Source organism: Anomalospiza imberbis, chromosome 5 (assembly GCF_031753505.1).
Source record: "Anomalospiza imberbis isolate Cuckoo-Finch-1a 21T00152 chromosome 5, ASM3175350v1, whole genome shotgun sequence".
Taxonomy (NCBI): domain Eukaryota; kingdom Metazoa; phylum Chordata; class Aves; order Passeriformes; family Viduidae; genus Anomalospiza; species Anomalospiza imberbis.
The window spans coordinates 24,623,005-24,631,371 of record NC_089685.1 but is presented as its reverse complement, the minus strand read 5'-3'; positions in this window follow the sequence as shown (position 1 = coordinate 24,631,371).

Below are 8,367 nucleotides of genomic sequence, written 5' to 3'. Positions count from 1 at the left end.
AAACTGATTTACTGTATCTGGCCTGTTTGACAGCAGGAATGAAAGAACACAACACTGAAGCTAATAGAAAACATCCCATATTTGGGAAAGGTGCAAGTCATCAATGCCAATGCTATTTCTTGTTCAGGACATTTCTTAAACAATTTCTCAGAGCCAGCTGAGGTGTCAGAACAGCAGCAATATACACTGTACTACAATGTTAGCTGGTCAGTGTCTTGCTATTTGTACTGAAACATTTCCCAAGCATAGGAGGAGGACATTTTAAGATCAGTAATAATTATCTCATAAATATGAGAAGAGTAAAGACCATATGCTACCACAAAATTTTTAAGCGTGGTCCTCTAAGGCCATCCAAACCCTTCAGTGTTCTAAAGACATGTCAGTCAATGAAGGGCCTTGAAAAATAAGTATTTTATTTCATTTTGTAGAAAATGGTGTTTGAGAAAGGTTTAAACAATTTTTACTTAGGAAAAAAGTGTGTATGAGCATATTTAAAATGTATCTCATACTTTTGGACAGCATTTTAGTATGTGTGGTTAGTTAAAGTGAGATATTTATATTTATATTTATATTCAACAGATAAGAAACATGTAAGTTTGCAATTCTGCTGTCTAAAAGTTTCAGTCTCTGTCAAATGATATGTACTCAGCACAGTAAAATAAGTATGGCTGTGAGCAAGTCTAAGCCTCACAGATAAAGAGACAACAAAAAATGTGCTTACTTGTAAAACTATTGCTCATGCTTACCAAGAGAAAGGTATGTGAGCCAGTGCAGTGATTAGAGGTTTGAGCACAAGCATTTTTCTCTAAGTTGAAATGCACTGGACAAACAGAATGAGGTACATACAGTGTCAAGCTCTGGAAGTGTGCTCTTTCCAAGGTTTTATAATTGGAGGGCTTTTAAAATTTTCATTACTAGAACTACTTTTTTGAGTCTTTGACCCCTAGAAGGGTAGGAAGGGCATATAAGCCCTTAAAGTCAAGTGCAATTGGGTCATAACTCTTTATTTTCCAATTTTTCCTTCCTCTTCCTTGTTATACCATCTTTATAGCAGAAAACTGTTCCTCCTCTTTCAATTTGCCTCTTATACAGAGCAAATAATTTTAAATCATATTTCATTCCATTATGTAAATGAAATTAAAAACATAGCAAATTGAATTAGAATTTGAACAGTGATGCTAGAGAAACTTCCATCTAAATCAAGATAATCAGAATTATTTTTATTTAAGAATAATTTTTACCTTTCAGATCCTTACCTTGTGTAATTTATACAGTGCTGGCCTCTATATCTTTGTAAAGGTTTAATTGCTCTTCAGGGGAGCAGTGTAGAGCAATTATACAAATTATATCAGAGATCAATGATTTAAGTTATAAGGAAAGACTGAGAAAGTTGAGAATATTCTCAGTGGAAGAGACTTCATGTAACCCAATTGAAGTTTTAAAAAATATGAAGAAGACTGATAGAATTGATCCAAGCAGGCTCTTTACACTTGCAAGACCACAGAAGTTAGAAGACATGATCTAAAAATTAGAAAGTTGGGAACAAGAAAAGAAATGCTAAGGCATAACTATTTTACACAGAAGGATTAGAAGTGTGTGGAATAAATTACTATAAAGGGCCCCTGAAGCAAGAAGCATCATGGAATTCAAGAGGGAATGAGATGAATTTCTAAACAAAAGGAGCAGAAAGAAGGGTGGCAGAGGAAATATTCAAATGAAAATAAGGGACACAATAAGGAAGAAGCAAGGAGAGCATAAGACCCTTTTCCTCTTATTTCTCTGATTCTTATTGCTGATACTACTTTTTGGAAATTTATGTAATACTATCTAAAATAATGCAGGAACCCTGTAGTACAAGTCAGTCAGTCTTTTTTCAGAGATTATTTTTAAACATTTTTATGTAATTAGGGGATTCCTGGATTCTGGACCCTGTCATCTTTGATCATAACTTTAAAATGAACTAGCTACTGACCATAGCCTACTTAGTCATATTGGACAACTATGTATCAAGGAACCACCTTTCAATGAGACATGGTCATACAAACTGATCAGAAGGTCTTTTCCCTTCCAGAATTACAGCTACTGCTGGCAAGTGCATGTTATTGAAATACCCAGCACCCTTTTCCTAGGATATTGGTCTGCTTATGAGCTGCAGTTCTCAGAGCTGCCTTTTACTCATAGACGCAGTGAATGCATCAACATCAAGATTTTTCTAGTGAAAAGGCCAATTTATGAAATCCCAGTTTCCAACCATGGCTACACATTTCAGACCCCACATGATAATTTACTGTATTCCCTGGAAGCAGCAGCAGAAATCTGAGGTTATCTTACAGATTCTAATTATATATATTGTTTTAATTTTCCTGTGACTGTGCTAACCAATAGGAAATAACAAAAGCTCTGAAGCTGTACATAGTCAGGAAGACAAGATCCCATTGATATACTTTCAGACAGGTGTATTCAGAATGACAGCTTTAATTACATAGGAATGAATGGCTGGAAAGCCCACATGCACCTAAGAAAGCTTCTTGGGTTTCATTGTTGACTGATACCTACATTCACTTTTGAATCCTAATTATTTCTCAACAATATTAAATATTTAAAACCTAATTATTGCTCAGTTGCTCCATTCACTTCTAGTCTCCTCTACCTGTTTATAATTTTTACATATCACGCACGTTATCATGTCAAAAAAACTCAGCATGTGAACAATAACATATTGAAATCCTGGAGTTTGCCTAATTAATTGCCTTATAGCTTTCAGAAATGCACCAAAAATGACAAAAAGCTTGGTATATATGGTAAATAGTAATAATATCATCTTTTTTGTTTTCTTGGGGAATGGGGGATGTTTGAAAGAATTAGGCACTTTCAACTTACAGCTTGAATTTTTTTTCTTGAAGAAAATGTACAGTTTTTTCCTCTGCATTTAAACATTAATTTCCAAGGTATCAATGGCTAATTATTCAGCAGTTACTTTAATGTTTCAGATAGGGAATAGTAGCCTTGGGGAGAACATATCCTGCTTTTAAAGTCTAGCTATAATAAAGGATTATTACTAGAAGATATCTACTGCATATAGTCATTGCTATTTCTTTCTCTGTTCAAAGACGGAAAGCAGAGTGGTAAAATTAAATTTCAACAGAAAAAATGGAAACAAATCAACAAAATCTAGATGTTGGCTAATAGCCCTATGACTGTTGTGCTAGCAGTTGTGGTTCTGGAGTACAGAAGGATTTATTATCATCAGCTGTCAACCCCACCTCATGCTGGGGGTAGTGAAAAGGGAAATTCATTTGCTCTTTCAAATGTCTTTCTGCATCACACTTCAGAGTCTTTCTTGACCCACCTTCTCTGGTCTTTGGTGAAATTATGAACTATTAGCTGGACAGCTGGCAGCAGCACAGGTTAGGGCCCTCAGGGAAGGCCTTGGGACACCCCAATGCCAAGCTCTCTAGGGCCAGGACTACCAGAGGATTGCAAGTAAAGAAAACTGAAATGATATTTCAAAGAAAAATTAACACCTTCATGTGCTTATATCATTGATTACAGCCTCCCCAAAAAGTAAGCCATCCAGGTGGTCCTTTGTAGCATGTGCCTGTTGCAAAACTGTTAAATGAGAAGTAACACACATCTAAATTCTGTCCAACAACAATCCTATTGGATTGTTTCCATATGAAAAAAGGAATTTCAAATGACAGTGACAGCAGGCCTCACTAGGAAATTGAATAATTTTTCACAATCTTGTCCTCTCCATTGCTCTGTCAGACAGAGGAAACAGCAGCGACCATGGCCCAGCTTCAGGTCCTTGGTCAAGCTTTGCCCCCTGATTCCATTTCCCCTACATAGCTTCTGGATCTCCCCTGGGGTCACTGAATGTCATAGTCATAAAACATGCTGATTACCTGGGGAGTGTCTTCCTCATTTCAAAGTTCATGAAATCATGTGAATGCGTCTCTACAGCCTGGTTGACTGGCAGGTTTTTAGTCCAGAACAGGCTACTTATTATCACACCTTCCTGTGTGGGATTAGATCAGGTGGGTCTTTGGAGATTACAGAGATGTTTGGGTTGTGTTGGAGGACTCTAGCATGGAGTCTTAACACGGAGAAGAAGTTAGTCATGTAAAGCTTTCCATATTCCCTTTTTAGGATAGTCTCTGACCTGTGCTTGTCCTAAGGAAGTGTCAGGAGATGCTTGGGAAAGTGCTAGGTGGAAAAAATCGAACGTGTACAATGCCATGAGTGACACCAGGCCACAATTCAAGTCTGTGAACTGGACCTACTGCAGTAGAAACTACCACAAAACCAAGATTGCTAAAATATTTTCCTGGAATACTTCTGTGTATTCCATTTTGATATATGGTTTCTAATTTATGTCAGCATTCTTTATTATGCCACCACAAATTTGTTTGAGGTATTTTGGTTAAATATCTGTGAAAGAAAGCAAGCATTATAATTTTTACTAATAAAATATATTGACAAAATCATATCTATATCCTGTTTATAAAATTGTGCTCCTTACATTTAGCTTACTAATACAGACATAGCTTCTGAGTTTGGGATGGGAGTTCCAACAGAGGAAAAATCTCTGTTCAGAAGTCTTTTCAAATTTGGACAAGGATTTACAGGTCAGGGTTGGAGCCTACTTTTCCCTTCTTCTAGACCTTATGATATGTTGATCATAGAACCATAGAATTGTTTAGCTTGGACAAGATCTTTAAGACCAACAAGTCCAACCATAAACCTAATATTGCCAAGTCCACCACTAAACTATGTCCCTAAATGCCACAGCTACAAGATGTTTAAATATCCCTGGGGATGATGACTCTACCACTTCCCTGAGCAGACTGTTCCAATGCTTGACAACTCTTTCTGTGACTAATTTTTTCCTAATATCCAATCTAAATCTCCCTGGTGCAACTTGAGCCAATTTTCTCTTGTCCTATCACTTGTTACTTGGGAGAAGAGAACTGACCCCCAGCTTGCTATAAAACCCCTCTCAGGCAGTTGTAGAGAGAGGTATGGTCTCCTCCTATTATTCAGACTAAACAACATCTTTCTTGTAGTGAGATGCCCAAAACTGAGCACAAAATTCAAGGTGCTGAATTCACTAGTGCTGAATACCAAGTGACAACCATTTCCCTAGCCCTGCTGTTCACACAATTTCTGACACAATCTACAATACCATTGATCTTCCTGGCCACCTTGGCACACTCTGGCTCATGTCCAGCTGGCTGTTGACCAGCATCCCTAGGTCGTTTTCCAACAGGCAGATTTCCAGCTACTAATCTCACAGCTTGTACCACTGCATGTGGTTGTTGTGACCCAACAACCACAGGTACAGGACCCAGTACTTTTCCTTACTGAACATTATACAGCTGACCTCAATCCATCAAACCAGTCAGTCCAGATCCCTCTTTGGAGCCTTCCTACCCTTCAGCAGATCAACACACCCACCAGCTTGGTGTCATCTGCAAACAGACAGAGCATCCATTTGATCCCTGTGTCCAGGTCATTAATAAAAATCTTAAACAGGACTGGCCCTAATATAGAGTCCTGGAGAACACCACTAGTAACCAGCCATCAGCTGTACTTTGTTCATCACCACAATTCTCTGCACATTTTAATAGATATGTGCCCTTAGCTCATCTTGGGTTTCAGCTTGGGGGGCTAGTAAAGACTCTTTTTGTTGGAGCAGATGTTGCAGAGGAATGCAGGAAGGTAGCTGGATGTCTGTAACCCTTCTGTGATTCTAGGATAGTGGAAGAGGCAAGGGGTCACCAAAGGACAAACAGCAGTAGGAAGGATCTTATACATGACGCCAGGAAACAGGGCAAGACTGTTCCCCTTGCTGCTCCTCAGTCCATAATTAGTTGGATTCATAGATCTAAAACTTGAATAGAAATTTTGTTTTGTGTTTTCTTTTCCTATGTTTTCACATCCATTCCCTCTCTCATTATAACTGTTTATTAAATCGTGTAAGTGTCCAAATTACCATAATCTAACCAGCAGAGTACCTTTCTAGTCTGAGAATCAACACATTGATATGTTGGTCTGTTTCTCTTTAATTACCTGAGAAAGAGGGAAGTAATGATAGTATAAATGTATAAGAAATTGAATTTTTAGGGGTACTAGTTCTCAAAGCTATTGTTAAGCAACACATGCAAGTGTTTAGTGTATGCTGAGACTAATTTTCAATACGCAGCTTCCCTTGGGATATTTATATTCTTCCAATAAGCATAGAACTGTCCATCAAAAGTAACTTTATATACTCGTACAGTGCACACACACACACACACACACACACACACACACATACACACACAGTCATTGCCACAAACTTTTTGGGGTTTCTTCTTTGAAGAGCTGCAAATATGAGTAACATTTTCTCTGCACGATGTCCTCTTAAAGTAGGTGGGTGCTCATTTCAACAGGCAATTGTAACGGAAGTACTTATTTTTTTTATTTCCTTTTTTCCCCTGCCTTTCACTTTTGCAAAATGTTAAGTTAAAAATCTCTTTTCTGAGAGGTAGAAATGATTAATGCAAAGGGGGAAAAATAATTTCATAAGAGATGCTTTAGAGTCCAGCCTATTTTGGTTTTCTTACTCAAATAATTTACTTCTAATTAGGTAAGAGAACAAAAAAAAATTCCAAAGGGGAAAATACTTTTTTCCCCCACAAATTGCTTCCATCGTTTCTGAACTCTGCTAAGCATTTTTAATAGATATGTGCCCTTAGCTCATCTTTTGCATGCTAACAATTTAATCTGAATACCAATATAGACACAAAATAAACGATTGTTTCCTGCCAGAGGTATCTGCAGAAGAAATCTTGGAGTAAAACATTGTCTTTGCAGCTCATTGTGTCTCTAATTAGACTGGAAGGAGGCAGAAGCTTGCTGGTGTCAGTCTGTGTTTAGCATGCCCTGGAGCTTCAAGCTCCTGTGGGTATCAAAGTGCACTAATTAAATGAGGGGTCCACAATACCGCACTAAACATCAGACTGAGAGAAAGAGTCCAGTGTCCTCAGTGCCTTTGAGAATCCATGGCCCACGCTAATTACCCATTGTTGAATTGACTTCCCATTCTACAAGGAATGAATGGTGCCTCTCTACCCCCCTCTCCCTGTCCTCCCCCTGCCTTCCCCCACACTTCCCCCCCCCGCCCTTAGATTTTACCATCTTTGCTTTGGCCGCCTAATTAATCTTATGGAAATCTCCCGAAGCCAGATTCCAGCAAGGTTGCCCCGATGTTTATAATTTGATTTGTGATGATAAAAGTGAAGACACCCGGTGATGGAACAGTGTCATTTCCAACACTCTTGAGAATCGAAGAGGCTATCAATCTTTCCCACGTGCATGGCAAACTGATATCCTAGAAAATTAACTTCAATTAATAACAGAAATCCCCAGACACTCAGGGAAGTAGAGATGCTTTGAAAGAGAACCTTCAAAGATGTCTCTGGATTGTCTTTTATATGCAGACTCTTCTTTTTATATAGAAGAGATTCTCAATAAGGGAATGTGTGGTGAAGGGGGGAGTTCCCCCTCTCCCCTTTTAATCTGAGCAAGATGAGGTACCATTTTATATTTAGTTTAGGAAGAAGTTAACCAAAGGTCTGTAGGTTAAATCTGTTTTTATTTCCTCTCTGTAGATAGGATTGGATAGAACAGGTTATGCTACACACATAACTGAATGAAAAGAAATGTAAAATAAAAATGCATTTGCCATTATGCTCCACCCCCTCCCCCCCCAAAAAAAAATAGTGCTGGAAAGTTAGGGGTTGGACTGCTTGTCATTGCCAGTTGTCTTTGCCTTGAAAGGTTTTGTGATCTAATATGGAATATTCTATCAGGAAAAAAAGACTTGTTAAGATTTTACATGTTCTAATAACTGCAATGACACAGATAGTAAAGGCTCCTGTAAAAGCCAGTCTAATTTCTGTGAAACTGTGCAACACATGAATTTTACTCTACAAATAATCTGTCATGTCTACATTTGTGAGTGGCATTTCTATATTGCTCTTATTTGGAATAGTTGATTAGACTTCAGACAACTTCAGTTTAGTACTAGAAAAATAGAAATATATGTAACACTTCCCCACCAGCGATATCAAGAAACTCCTTGCTAAACAAACAAACAAACAAACAACCTTTAAAACATCATCCACAATAATTTCTGGCTTGGTTTGGAACTTTTTGTGTGTATGTCATAGACAACAAAAACAAACAAACTTTAAAACATCATCCACAATAATTTCTGGCTTGGTTTGGAACTTTTTGTGTGTATGTCATAGACAACAAAAACAAACAAACTTTAAAACATCATCCACAATAATTTCTGGTTTGGTTTGGAGTTTTTTGTGT